This window comes from Bradysia coprophila, unplaced genomic scaffold, assembly GCF_014529535.1.
Source record: "Bradysia coprophila strain Holo2 unplaced genomic scaffold, BU_Bcop_v1 contig_297, whole genome shotgun sequence".
Lineage (NCBI taxonomy): Eukaryota > Metazoa > Arthropoda > Insecta > Diptera > Sciaridae > Bradysia > Bradysia coprophila.
In genome coordinates, this window is record NW_023503555.1 from 146,289 (window position 1) to 162,408 (window position 16,120).

A 16,120-nucleotide genomic window follows, 5' to 3' on the forward strand; every position below is an offset into this window, starting at 1 on the left:
GTGTCCAATTTCAATTCGATTTTTGTAGGCATTTTAACTTGTTGCACGTTTCCATTCGAAAATATGTTTGTTCGAGGTAACAGTGTTGATGGAATAGTTGATTTTGATTGAAAAAATTTATCAAAATTCCATAAAAAATGTGAGATGAAAATCTGAACGATTTTGGGTCTTCCACTTTAATCTAAAAATTGTTTGACCTGAGACAAATGACACGGTTTGGATTGTTTGTTTCATTCAATTCGTATTGAAATCGAGTATAGCGATTTTCCTTAATAAAATACTACACTCGCCGATGAGAAATGTGAAAGAAAAATAGAAAAACTCTTTTCTCAGTCTCATAGGAACCGTGTTGTATAGCGGTCGATAAACCGTAGTTGAGATTCTCTACACAGAAAATTGTGTATTTTTTGCACAAATCGTGTGAAAATTTAGTTAAAATGAAAGAAATGTGATAATATTTTGTGGCGTGTAAATGTTTAGATTCTTACAAAGAATTTGGTTAGCCATAAGTACGTAAAACTGGATTGATGTTATTGCAAAAAATAAAATTGAATTTTTATGAGCGCGAAATGATTGACCAAAATCTTGAATAAATTCTGTGGGTCCGGTTGATTTGAATGGATTTTGATGTTTATAATTAAAATCAAATAAAACAAATAAAAAAACTTGATCCCGGGTGTTCCACTCGACCTGTGTGTGAATGTTGCTTATATGTATGTATTCCGTCGGTTGTAAAAATAAAAACATTTTACGATTTTCGTGAATAAATAAAAATATCCATCGAAATGTTGTATGCAAACACAGGAAACATTTGAGTGGCAGTTGATTTGGAAAATTTGGTAAGAATTTTATTTTAATTGTACCGTACGAAAAGAAATTAATCTGGCTACATTTCGGTGAGCTTCAAACAATAACGTTTGCAAATTATCATTAATTAAACCAAAATGATAATTGATAGACACTAAACGAATTACTCAAACGAAAGGTATTTTGAGAAGAGAATAGCATTAATGTGGAATTCGTCTGATTCGGCAGCCCATAATAGATTCGGTAAACATTTTGTAATTGATGGTATATAATTGCTCTAACCGTCAGGCTTTAAGTGCGGTAGACTGAAAAGCAACTGAGTAGAAAATAGGATAGAGCCTTCAAATTGATTATCACTTAGAGGCCATTCATGAAGTGTGGTTGGACCTTAACGAGCTTGTTTTAATTCGCTCAGGAGAACTGGTTCGTAAATTTAAAAGAAATTCTTAGCGAAGGTCAGACGAAGAGGAATCGATAATTTGCTATCGGCTAAAAGAAATGACATGGCAGGGCATATCTTAGGAAATTAAATTACCGAAAATTACAAAATTCCCGAAAATACCTGAACTTACGTTTATCTTAACGTAGATGCTATTGGCAGGTCTTTTCACCTGCAAATAGTCTTTGTGAAAGGAAAAATGCTATTGGCAGACGCCTGCCAATAGCTTGTGTAAAAGAGAAAATGCTATTGGCCTAATAGCCTCCGTAAATAAGAAAACACTATTCGCAGGCAACTTCGCCTGCCAATAGCATTTTGTATAAGGGAGATGCAGAGAGACAACGGCAGTCACAGAGAACGGACGTGTTTATGCGTTGCTCTCTAAAAGTGTTTCTTTTGTGTGGCTGTGTGTGAATTCATTTTCGATTTTGTCTAATTTCTGTGCCAACTTTTACGGCTTTGGTGTTTTTATTTTGCTGTAATGTTTAAATGGTGAAATTATTTTAAAGGTTTTATTAACGAAGTCAAAGTGTTGTTCTCGTAGGTCATTTTCTCTTTGATCAATAAAGTCGTTCTCGCCTCATTGTGCGATATCAACAATTGTGTTATTTCCTTTGTTATTTAACATGTGCTTCGTGGCGTCGGTTTACGGATTAACAATCGACTCTACCAGAAGCTAATGCTAAATTACGTGCTCGATTAATGTACGAAAATGACACATTGCCGTATGGCATCTGGCAGTCAATTTTAGTGCAGGTAAGGTACAAACGCTTCGGGTTCTCATTTGACACCCCAAAACCACATAGCAAATTTTTACAAATTTGCTGTGGTACAATCCCAAGATACAGAAACTATCTTGTACTCCAAAATGACCGCGAGGTTTAACAGATCTATTGATTGATACGTTGTATGGATGTCAAGGGATATGACGAAATACGAATCATTCAAACGCTACAACCTGCAACGCCAGAACGAGTTCAGTCACATGGTGGCATGGCGATTTATACGAAGAGGCAACTCATGGCCTATGGTGATTAGACACTTGCTATTACCTAAAACTAATAGCCGTAACCGTAACAAAGTCGGAAATATCAAAAAACCCAACATTCGCTTTCTCCATAAAAGAAACCATATCGACATAATGTCAATAGTAGAAAGAGCTACAACATGACAATGTTGATAGCGCCATCTTTGGGAAAATGTACAGGTCAATTAGTGATGGTTGTGGTATTCGCATACCACCCACGGCTTGGAGAATTCACAACGTATGGGACGTTAACACACGGTCGATTTGTGAACAATCTAAGTCGGGAGAGATATGATGTAAAATCACAGTCCATATGATCAAGAGACTTGTACAATAGCACAACAGGCCCATCTGAGGCTTAGGTGCTGGGCTTACACCCTCCCATCTAATCTAATCTAATCTAAAGGGAGATGCTATTGGGAGTCGGTTGCCAATAGCATCTTTAGTAATAATTTGGGTATTGGCAGGCGCCTGCGAATAGTCAACAAAGTGTGCCGCCCTCTGAGCGAAGGTTGCCCGTCCACACAGCATATCCATCAATTATAAATTACAAAATATTTACAGCGAAAAGCTAAGTCAAAATTGAACGTTAAATTATTAGTGACTAAGCTTTGAAATATCTAAGTTATCTAAGTCATCATACAAATGTGAGCGCAGTGAGCACCGTAACTAGAAGTGCGAACGGTGTGAATTTATTAGCAAATAATTTACTGCACTTGCATTTATCCCAAGGCTCGCTTTTCATCTAAAGACGCAGCACGTATGCGCTCTATTATGGACATATATATATATATATATATATATATATACAAAACTCTCCTGAAAGCAGTGAGCATATGGAACCTATCTAACTAAAGAAATATGAACTGAAATATTTTTCAACGTGGAAAGTTTCGGCAAAAATGTCAGCACGTCTTTTGTTTTTAATGCTGAATCTGTTCGTCGAATTAAGTCGCATGTCATCATTCACACATTCATATTAAGTCTAGTCATCGACCGAAAACGACCAATTACGCAACGGAGATTCAACGAGACTTTTCATCGACCGAAAACCTAACATATTCCAAGATGGTAAACCAACTGTGATGTCGGCGACCTTTAAAAACGAGGAAATATGAATCGAACGATCAATGACGATCATTTTGGGTCAGCACATATGATCCATCATCTAAACAATATCTGTGATATCGCCGTTTTGTTTTATCAATTAGTCTTAATGTGATCTTTTATCTATTTTATTCATTAATTTATTTATTTATTTATTTGCTAACTTCTCAATGACCTGTGATATTTTCATATTTTATAATCTATTTATTGTTACTATCATGAAGTAGCAAAGAATTGTTCTAAACGAAAGCCTAAACTTGACGAACCAAACCAAGCTTGAATAAGCACAGACAAAAGTGAACTTTAACTAGTGCGATCTAATCCTAAAAAAGTGACCAACGACAATCAAGTTGTAAATTTAAACCTAACTTAATAAACCATACCTGTACTACGTTGTATTCCACAATGAATTAACAAGGAATGATAATAAATATTTTGTTAAAAAAAAAAAAAACAACATCGACCGACAATCGACGCGATTCCTATCGTCTTAGGATTCAGTCAGCAACCAAAACGATTAAGCGGAACTTTTCGCGGTATCTGGCCGTGAAGCGAGTGAAATCAGCGATATGTGTGAATTCCATTGTAAATCGAAATTTCTTAACGTAACAGAAACAAGATTTTTTTTATAAAATCTCATTTTTTTGCCAAGATTTTTCTGGAAGGGGTGTACTGCGGCAGATCGTTTCCATCGCTCATCACTCACACCGCATGTCATCATTCACACATTCATATTAAGTCTAGTCATCGACGGGATGTCTCGACGTGAGCATCTCTGATACCAATTAACGCGATCAATAAATTCAGTAATTGATCTAACCGATTGTTTCATTTCGTGTCCCGCATAAGTTTTAATCGAGAAAGAACCTTTTAGAAACGATCAACCATTTGTTATCGATAGCCATGACGAAAATAAGTGATGGCCTCTACCAAGCGAGGTCTTTTGATACAATATGTTTGTTAAAATGAATGAAGTAGTAGATTTAAAACATCATCTCCGGACTTTAAACAAAAGAAGTAGCCGATTTCATGTATATACCACCTTAAAAAGGTTAAAAGAGACGGTCGAAGAAATCTCAGCATCAAATCACATATTTTCCATATAAAAACATTTTACAGACAACTTCATCCTCAAACCACTGAAAACAGACATAAAAATCGAGTTATCATGCCATTTTCGCTGGTGCTTGAGAGAGACCCCCTGTGTTGTTAAAAAAAATCCTTCCACCCTCTTAAAAACATCACGATTACCACCTGTCTATTTAACTTTAATTCCATTCTGTTGGAAAAAGTTATACAATTTTCCATTGCTTCAGTTTTTTTCTTCTAACTTTTGTTTTTGCAAAGGTTGGAAAAACGAACCTTCACTTGTTATTATTACTTTATGTCACTTGCAATCTGTATACACATTCAAATAGCAACGTTGAGCTACTTTGGATATATACGTATAGATCCGGACACTTTTCGCTATTAAAACATCTCACTACGTAAAGTTATTACAGAATTGTACGATATATACATACAACGTGTAACATTTCACTTTTGACATGTTGTGAAGAGACTTTTCACTTTTAATTTTAATGAGTTACACTTGATGGAAAATGTGGTTCAGTCAGTCAAATGTTGGTTTCTAAAAATATTTCCATGGACAAAAAAACGACGACAAATCCTCCTACACTACTGCAATGTATAGATCATTATAGTGGCGAATCGATATGACATAACGTTCGTTGCTGCTTCGTATCTATTAAAGACATCGAATATGCTGTTTTCTGCGAGGAAAAGTAACTTTTAAAAACGGAAACAGATGTTGGCTTCTTAAAGTAAAATATTGGAAAATTGTTTCAATTTTCTATCATACGAAGTATAGGAGCAGGATATTACTGTATTTCACTATCGTCTATGTATTTTTAAAAGAAAAATATGGAAATCATAAGCGTCGGTATTGAAAATGGAGTTCAAAATTGTACACACAAAAATGTAGTAATCTAGTCCTATGCTGCAGTCAAACATTTGCTTTATTAAAAATTTCGGTTTTCAGTGCACGTTCGTTCTATTATGCTCCTAAAGCTTTAACAGACTTCAAATAAATTTTATAATTTTAGTACCACTCTTATCACTTTTCTTTCTCGTCCGAGTGTCATCAGATCTAGTTTCAGTTTTGCAAAGACACCAAACATGCACGATGAATGTGCCTTTTAAGTGTGAGACTAATTTCCTCCACTCGATTATTTCGGGAAGAACTAATTTTCTAACAGATTTTAAAGCCCACTCCAAAAGACAAAATTTCATTGACATAGGACTTTCAGACATTTTCTATGTTTATCCGCACCTTTGCTTACATTTTTTACTGTTGTCAATACAGTCGATAGATTTGATTTAAATTTTGGATGGCTTCTCTGGAGGAGCAAAAGGAAAGATTATTTGTTCCTTACTCTCTAGCCTTACGTCCAACATCAAGGAAATTTCCCGGTATTCAATGAGAAGTTGTTATGGCACTTTCCATCTAAAGATGGTAGATCTTGGAAGTCATAATATCGGAGCTCCCTAAGCATATGTGATAGGTGACAAACAAAAAGAACAGATAGTGTCCACGTCCAGGTTCACCTAAATAATCTTCATCACAAACTATACACACTCTACAGGGATGTTATATAAACCGATCTATCGTTAAGTTTGCAGTGGTTCTTAATCGTATCAACTACTCGCCTTAATTCCGATCGAACTACATTCGGTTCGTTACTGACCCAACTCTCCCCTAGTAGGATGAAAACTAAAATGAAAACTTACACCATTTCAATTCACCCAGCCGACATAAATCCTTTATTGAAATTGAATATGCAAAGAACACATTACATTTCATTCGCTAATTTTTTTTGGCACAATTGAAAACTGGTTTTGGTTCAGTGAAAATTTATTTCCTTCTTCAGACAACCACAAAATCATTTTTCTAGAAGTGGTTGCCAAATAAAATTGTTTTATTTTTGTCTTCCTTGCAGGAACTACAGTAGCTCGCAGTTCGCAATAAATTTGTGAATAAGTGAATGTTTTCCACAAGGTTTTCCTTCTTTTTTTATTAGATCCTGAGCAAAAAAAGGACCTCTGAATCGTTCGGAGACTTTGCGATGGGGACTAAAATGTCTGTAACGTCTCCACTCTTCTCCAATGTTTTATGGTCTAACATATGTTTTTCTGATGGAAGTAGATCATTCGCTGAAAATATTTGGAAACAATTCATAAAAGTGCAATTCAGCCGTTAAATCTGTTACTTCTTTTGTTAGGAAGCACCTAATTCTTGACACCAAATCTTTTACTTTTTTAATTCGTTTATTTTGCGATTATTTTAAAATTACATTATATGACAATTAATCATATTCCGTTTGTGTATTTATTTAAAATTAATCACCTCCAACCCAGAGGTGTATGGGACTGTGCCCAAAATCGATGCAGCATTCCCTCTTTGTATTGAGATTCCAAGTCTTTGGATCAGATAACTTCTGGATTTCTTCTCTCCAGTAGTGTCGATTAAAATTTTGCCAATTTGATTTACTAAATTTCGACCTTCTTCTGACCAGCTTCCCATAGTTTCGACGGCGATCGGAACGAAATGGAAATATTCATTTAACGGTTCATATAATGTTTTCTCATAATTTTCTCTCATCCTAGCTGCTTCACCAGCTTTTTTGCTAGTTGCTTTTACATAAGATTTGGCCAAAGTGTCTGCGCACGTAAAATCCCAGACTAAAGGCTTACCTTTATACCAAGGTATCAAAGTTAGCCCGTCCGGTTGTTTGCCATCAGATCGGTTGCATCCAACCGGTTCGCGAGTAGCCGGAACACCACCAGCAACGAGGGATCGCTTTATCAAATCGTTAAACATTTCATGTCTAGCTCTTCGACCCGCCTCAGAACCACATCGACAAGTATGAGCTTGAATTGCGGGAATACCCAGGCGAAGTGAAATTGATATGCGAAAGCTCTGATTGTCCATCAATGTACCCAGTGACGTACAAGGGAATACATTTAGCCAGGCGCTGGATTCTTTTGATGAAACCGCTAAAAGTCTTGCCTTATCAGTGAATTTTCTGGCATACGACCTCATCCCAGTTCTTCTGGAAATTCGACTCCAGTGATTCCAAAGGAAGTTCGTCCGTGATTGAAAACCAGTTGTCAATGGCTTCTGTCAATAAATTGTCAGATGACGTTGAATATGTAGGAATAACGCGTTTCAACAAATCAGGGGTCATTATGTACGGGTCTCCACCTAAAGACCCATCATCTAAATACCAAAGATTAAATTCTGTTGGCATGAAAGCACTGGGTCTCCTGAGTATTAGAAAATTTATAGACAGATTTGTTACAACAAAACATAGCCAACGCAGCTCACTTTATGCCTCAGAAATGACGAAATTTGTAACGCAACTAACTCTGGAGTTACCCATGTAAGTCTACGTTCTTGGTCGTCATAGCTGTCGACAACAGATGACTAGTAGTTTCTGAAACGCTCCAGCGCATTAGAGCTCTATTTGAAGAATTTGATTCCATTATCATGACATTTATCAAAAGGAATGATTTTTTACATCAAACAAAAGCTTGACCCAGATTGCTCAATAGTTCGCAACGATTTTAAAGTCGTAACAGGGAAGAACCAGTTCAGAGTACACTTAATTGTTGACATATGATCGTTTCATATTTATTTTGTAATTTGTAACACACGACGTCAATGCACGTTAAAGGCTACGTTCACAATACATCATGAATCCCATTTTCATATTGAATATCAGCCAAGTATACCCAGCAGCATTTCAGAAATTCCCATCTGATTTTCACAATATTTTATATACGGACTATATCAGTGCATTCCGCAAATATTCCATTAAAATCCATTATTGTATTAAATTTCAAGAAATTGAACGCAAGTACACATTGTTTAAGCACCGACTCCTCTAAACATGAAAACATAAATTTTTATTTCTGAATTAATTCCTGCTCTAATGGCATGGATGCACGAATGTAGGTTAAGATAGTTATATTTTGTGTGCGCACACAATGTACATTTATCTATTATGCATGCATGTTTTCCCCTATATGTGTACAGTACCCGAGCTTTTTGTTAAAAATTGCATTCAATGTGGAAAATGAGAAACGAACGTGCAAGAGTCTCCTCGTATGTAGCATTCATGTTCACATACGTGTGGATAAATATACGCGATGCAGGATTTGTATGATAAATTATTATTCTAATGGCTTATGAAAACAAATTATTCGTGTATGAACTCTGGGGTCTGATTCAGGCACCACTGCAATTATAATTAAATATGCAATCGTTGCCGACAGAATGTGTACTACACTTAAATCACATATATAGCCGTACATACATTGCCAGATTAACCAATCGAATAAATCTAGGATTTTCGGATTAGTACAATTCTCAGTGACATTTTACCATTGGAATTGCAAACTATCTCATTGGAACATTGGAGTTTTTTGAGTTTGGGGCATACCGACAGCTTTAATGAATAAATAGGGTGAACTTTATTGGACAGAGCTGTACAGAAGATTGTTTTAGCAAAATTATTGGTTTAGGTTAAATTGAGCAACAATTTATTTTGAAACCCATGGCGAGGCATGAATTATGAATATCTGTACTTCATACTAAATACAGTGTAAACACACAACATCTAAAATTGCGTGCATAATGAGAGTCATTGCCGAAGGTTGCTTCAGCTAATAAAACGGCATATTTTCGTAATTTTTCATAAAATTAATCACCTGTTACCGACAGTGACAATAAAAATGAACGAAATGCTTTAGCCAATCCCTTATATAGCGAAAATTACACATTATCAAACGAAGTAACAGATTTTTTGATTACTTGGCGACATCCTTGTATAGATTCTAAAAGTTGGTAAAGTGCCAATAAAAATATTCCAAGCACCAAGTGCTTCATGTGCTTTTATTTTTCAATCAACCAGGGACCCAGATGAAATCATGAATTTTCGATAAGTTTGTTGAAGCAGCGTCGATCGAGTGCTTTAATGTAACATTTTAGTTTCGATGTTCTTAATCACTTCCTCTCAACTCTTTCCATTAAAAGATTTTTGACTAAGTTAACAATCGATACATAGTTCACCCGTACAACTTTTCCGATTTGTTTATTTAATAAGGCTTTTACCTATATGTAGGCGGTATCAGCTACTGAATAAAGGTTTCATGAGCTAATGGAATAAATAAAACGGCGAAGTTGAGAGCTTTCTAATAACCACCCAGGTGCGATTAGTAAGAGTATTATTGTAGATGTTATTCGCTACCGGGTGCGAATAGTGGCCATATTATTGAAAATGTTATTCACACCCTGGTTAATCGGTTCCGATCTTCTTTCGACAAATATAACATACAAATGTGTTGTTCGACGCTATGGAATCCTTTTAAGAACTGTACATTAGCGTTATGAGGCGTTTTGTTCATTCATTCTGAAGATTGGTTCGAACTTAGGGAATTTGTCGTTTTATGAACTGTGTGGAGTGTATATCTTTGATTTGATTAATTCGTTTAGAGACCTCACTAACAGCCTTTTACAACCAATAATAGGTGCAGTTCGGACCACCACATGACCACCAAATACTCTCTGAGGAAAGTTAGGTGCTTTACTTATATCTCGCCTAAATGTAGGCTAGACTCTATTCACACGGTAGATGCCATTTGCTCCCCGGTGTTCATATGATTTTTTTGCTCCCGAGTCACAAAACGGTTTCCATTTTACGTTAAACTTTGAACAAGGAACGTTTTGAGACTCAGGTGCGAATAGTGTCCACAATAATACTGTTGCCCGGGGTGCAAATAGCATCCACATTTCTAATACTCAATTCATCTTCAACAATATTTATGCAATGCGAGGAAAAATACTCTGGAAAATGGTCTGACATCATATATACTCCTATCTTCTGGCATTTTCTTTTATTTTTCGTATTTTTACGTCACTTATTTATCATCTACCCCAATTTACACGGTATTTACCCGCAGAATTTACCTGTGACGGTATTTACCCGACACGGTTACCCCTCGGAAATAGAATGTTCTCCATATATATACATATTTGCATCGCAAATCTTTCGAATTCATTCTTGACATATTTCCGAATCAGGCAAACAATGGTAGCAATCCTTTTTATTAGAAAATTCTTTTTATCCCTTCAGCCCAACCAATGTCTGTTAAATTTTTCGGTCAATAAATAGCAATGGAGTGAGCTATATTTTCTCTATAGAGAAACATTCTATTAATATAATCGGGAACACGTGGAGATGATAATCATCTGTGAACGAAAAGAAAAAATCTCGACAAAATTTTTATGGAAATTTGTTGCGATTTTTCTTTACCGTATGTACTGGAGAGAAAGCGTGGTACTGTTACATAAATAAATCTGAAAAAGAAACTTTCCAAACAATTAATTTCTGACAAAAAATAAGTTTTCCCAGCATCTTTATGAAACATCATTATTAGTCATTCATTCCCTTTACGTTCTACGAAACGGTTACGACATATTAAAAAATATGAACAAAAAAACAAGGAGGAAAGGAAAAAGGAGAAAAAAAATCTTCCAGTACAACGACGAGCAAAAGAAAATTGAATGTGAAAAGATCTTCATTTTTTTCTCCATCCAGTCAGCCCCAACAAAAGAGAAATGTTTTCGAGACTAAAGTGTTATGTGAATTAGGCACATCCCTTTTTATGTTTACTGGTGTACCCTCGAAAATCCGTTTTTGTTTGAAATTCTAATGGATTCTGGTCCATTTCATTTAAATGTTTATGCGAACCAATTCCTAATTCGCTAAATATTTTACTATTTGTTCGAGAAAATAATTGTGTTTATTTTACGCGAATTATAATTTTCTTGTGAAAAGCGCCCGTTCCTTCTTTTTTTGCGTCCTCGGAAATTTAACAACATAGCAAAGACATTTTATGTTCTGCTAATAATTTAATCTCTTTGCTGGCATATCTCTCAAACAACATCAAACAATGTTCTGCCTACAATCGACCTACGCAAATAATATTCATCAAAGAACAATTACCATTATCTTCCATCCGAGTATATTGGTTCGTAAACAACTCTTGCCTACCTTATAATACACAGTATTGAATCTGCTTCTCATGAGCATACTTATTACACACTTCAATCCATAATCTACGAGCTTCCATGTCGTAATACATGTGAACTAACAGTATTCTCTTTTCGCTTTTCGAATGGTACGAAGCGGTTAAATATATTCAAACCACTTACCATTCTTGTCGACCCTCTAATTGATTGTCCACCCTTATCTAGTCTCAAAATATAAATTATTTAGTAGGAGAATACACAAGTGTCTATATGGGCTGACCAACGAAAATTGAATCTATGTGTGTGGCCGGTGGCCATATCAAGTGTGTGTATCTCAGTTTTATACGTTTGCTGCTATTCTCCAGATATACGAGATACGTACTGTATTGGATGTATTAACACATTCCCATTTCAGATAATGTCACAGAGGTGTATAGATTCTCGTGCGGAGTGTAGCAGCAATTAAATAAATTGTATATTTCACACATGATTACAAAATGAACAGAATGGCAGAAGTCTTAAAAACTTTACCTTTCGATTTTATTAAAGAGACTGGAGTGTCTAATGAATATTTGAACATTTCGCAATTATTTTAATGGGCCTTTAAACTGTTAAATGATCTAAACTTCTTATTTTATTGCTTGTTACGTCATTCTTAAGCAATCAAGCCCCAGCGATTTGTAACCAAGTTCATAAGACTTTTTGTTTGATATTGTGAAAGTTGAGTATGTTCCTTCTTATCCATGACAATATCATTCCAATTGATTGTTATGACAATTTTGTCGGGAGAAGATCCTACTATAACCCCTTGACGAAAAATCACGAGAACAACTTAATTTTGGTTGTTCCATACATGGTACAAAAGTTAAACATTACACAATAGTGTGTCCCGCTAAAATGATCGATTACAATATGTGGAATATGTTGGGGTTCACTTTTCGCAAAATTTAAAATTAAATTAACGACATACCAGATCAAACATTGAACACTGACCCTGTCAGGGATGGCTATCTGACTAAATTGGTTCTATACACTTTGTAGTAAAACGCCGTTCAAAAAATGAAGTAAAAGATACTAATCTCTTGAAAATACTTAAATCAAATGAAGTAATAGATTCGCCAGTAAAACTTCTGATTTACTTGCTGTCAGTGGAAGATTAGCGATAGAGAGAGAGAGAGAGAAACAAAAAACAGTTTTTTTTTCATTTTTTGACAAGTTTTGTCAATTCTTGTTCTTGGTGTATTTTTGACCCAGGAGACGTCCGAGGATGGAGTGGAGCGCATAATATACTATATTGTTCGTGGGTTCCGTTTTGAAATTCGAAGAAAAATCACTTGTTTTCTCACTCGCAACCATGAGAGACGTTACGTTAACCTCGTTTGGCGACAACAAGTCCTCACTCCTTTAACAAATAACTATTTGCCTCCGGCCCAACGTTGATGCTTTAACTTTAACTAAAAGCTCTATAAAATTTACTTTTCTTGAGATTTTGCTTCACATTTAATTACTTATATAGAAATTTAACACGGCTTTTCGCTCTGTGGAACTGAAAGGAATTCACTAATGCATAATGAAGCCAATTAACGTTCGTTTCGTTTTTTAAATTAGCAATTTTTTTCAACAATCTCTTAATTGAACAATGAAAGTAAAGAAAAACTTTCCATCAAAATGCAGGAATTAAAAAAAAATAATTTTCCTAAATGTAAACAGCATTCAAAGCTGCAAAAACTAGGCCTTAAAAAAATTGTTCAGCACTTTAATCAACTATGGTGACAAAGTATTCGTGGAAACGTATCACAACGTGCAAAAACATACTTGAAAATTGAAAGCATCCATTTAAACAAAGAGAAAACCTCATGGAAAATGCAAATTTTCCACTTATTTGCTTGCATGTGTAAAGCAAACCGAAAATATTTTTTTCGTGCTAACAAAATAAAGTTTAAATGCAAACTATTCCTCATATAATTAGAGCATCCATGTTTCTCTATCCCCCTATATTATCTTTTATGCAAAAACCATCTGCTTAGCGTAGCAGAAGGAAAATTCAATTATATTTTACAACTAATAAAACCAAACACATTTTCCGAAACCGTATGCAAACTATGCAAAATGAAAAACCACTTGCAAAGAATACAAAGAATAAGAAACGACAAGAAAAAAAAACTAAATTAATTTATGTCATTGTCTCTGATGTTTTCTGTCGAAATTGAACAATTATTCACCGTGCTATGCACACAAATGAAAATTATTTTAATTCATGAATGTTAACGTTCATATCCACGATAAAAATGAGTAAAATTTTTCATTTTCATTATCACCAAACTATTCTTTTCATTTTATTTATATTCCTTTACACTATAACAGTATTTCTCCACATAAAAGCAAAACCCCAGCCATCTCACAACGAGTATAAAATTTCATTACCCAAACATCACAGTAGTGCCATCGTCTCTGGCTAAATAATAATAATTTTCCGAGCGTCAAACTTTTATTTCCTTTGACTTTTCGGTTACATAGCGCTAACCCGACTCCATCGAACATAAAATTGGAAAGTTTCATTCTTCTATTTTCTTTTAATATCAAGCAGAATTTAAATTTTCCCTTGTGTGACGGCTTTCCTTTGTTAGCTGGAAATCCACTCATTGAAACTTAAATATTGCGATAGAAAAATTTCATTTCCGAATTGTTTTTGAGCTTCTATTATGCGGCATGTGGGTATCATAACAACGATGAATTTAAACGAAAATTGTGTCGAAAATTGAAATTAAAAATAGCATCCAATTCCTCATCCACTTTCAGTATAATGTTTCGACTGAATGATACTCTGAGGAAATTATTTTATTTTTCTGTGATTCACCCACCCCTCTAAACATTTACTTCTATATTTGTGCACATTTTGAATAAATATATAAATGTCCACCCACCCATCAAATCCATTGACTTTGTTACACTCTTGCGTGAATAAAATTATAAAATTTATTTGCTGCCTGGATAGTAAACGCTTTTCCGCTAGAACAACATATTTCATACCGTAAAATGTTAGACCAAAAATGACATGAAAATTATTGACTGTTCAAATGTTATACAGCAATTTCCACAGCGATTACATATCGCACAATGTGAACTTAATGGACCTGAAGCGCATATAAAATTGATAAAAATCTTTGAACATTTTGAAGACATCGTAAATTTTCGGATTACAAAGAATAGTATGACACACACATTCAACCAATTTGTGTCGATTAAGACATTTTGGGATACACAGCTCGAAAACGATTGAATATATAACCAGAAGGAAGTGGAAGGATATCAAAGAAGACATCAACATTTCCTGGTGAAAAAGTTTTAGTTTTCGCGTTTACCTGTACAGTGTCTTGGTTACATAACTACTTCGAAATTACTGGCTTCTACAAATACGGGTAGCAGTTCCAAAGTAGAACTTGTACGATATGTTGTGAAAGACTGTGCATGTAGAGCACTCAAACAGATTTTTTTTTCTCCAATTAGGATCTCTTTGGCACTTGACACCATTTAAACTACTGAAACTACTGTCCATGCCATATGCTATCGACAGAGGCGACAGAAAGCAAAACACGTTGTCTAATTCAGTTTTATGCGGAGCAATTGCGTGCTACATTTAAGTGAAGTAGTAGATTAGTTATCACGACAAAAGTTCGCTTGAAACTTTGTTTGTCTTTCGTGCTATTGTTTAGTCGTGGATTGGATTATCAACCCGTAAAATTATAGAAATTCATAATGATTTTTCTAGGTGTGACATAACTATTGACTTAAATTAAACAGTTGAATGATTACTAATGGAGCTTTCATAAATCACGTCCGTATTTTTAGACACCCCTCCCCTTGTCTGCAATTCTTCTATAAAGCAAACATATTTTTTTTGGATGGAGTGTCTGTTTTAATAGCCTTTCTTCCCCCAAATGTACACGTCATTTATGGAAGAAATGTAAATAGTCGTCACCAATGATTTAATAGAGTCACTTTAGTGTCATTGGTCATCACGCGTGCCATACTTTATTAATAATGCCAAACCAATCAAAGTCGGTTATTTAGTTGGGTCGAAATTGCATGTGATACATAAATACCACACACCAAAATTCACATACAGGACGAACTAAATTGATGTATTCATCAAAAGTCGTTCTGTTGATTCACTATTTTTTTAAGACTCAGATTAATAAAATCGTGACCACGTACGAAGAAACTTTTCCAAAACTATCATAATGAAACGGAAGTTACTAAGCCGATTTTCGAACCTATTTTGAACAAAATATAGGTTCGCTCAAAGACTGATCGACCCATCGAAGAATTTCCGCATTTCCAGTCTTTTCCTTCACTGCTATGATGTACATTTTAATCAGAAATTTTCGATTCGAAGTTATGTTCCGAAGTTGTAGATCACCCTTTCAAAAATTGTGGTGATTAATTTGGTTGAACCATTTTGTTGGGTATGAGATATTCGTTTAGGAACGAAATACGTCTTTGTTCCAAAATTTTGTATTACTTTATCTGCAACAATTCTCTTTACTCGAATATATTCGTCAAACACTCCAAAATTTAGATGAGAAAAGTTGGCGTGTCGTGTTAAGTAATATTTCATACCGATACGTTCAACTTTTACGATTTT

At 34.9% G+C, this 16,120-nt stretch overlaps 1 protein-coding gene across 1 annotated transcript in view; it reads left to right on the forward strand.

Moving 5' to 3' along the window:
- The first annotated feature begins 347 nt into the window (after positions 1 to 347).
- Positions 348 to 16,120, forward strand: part of LOC119078596 (inactive dipeptidyl peptidase 10) — a 115,951-nt gene continuing 100,178 nt past the window's right edge. The window contains exon 1 of the mRNA XM_037186184.1: positions 348 to 839. The gene's annotated coding sequence lies outside the window, so the exon portion shown is untranslated. The remainder of the gene's footprint in view (positions 840 to 16,120) is intronic.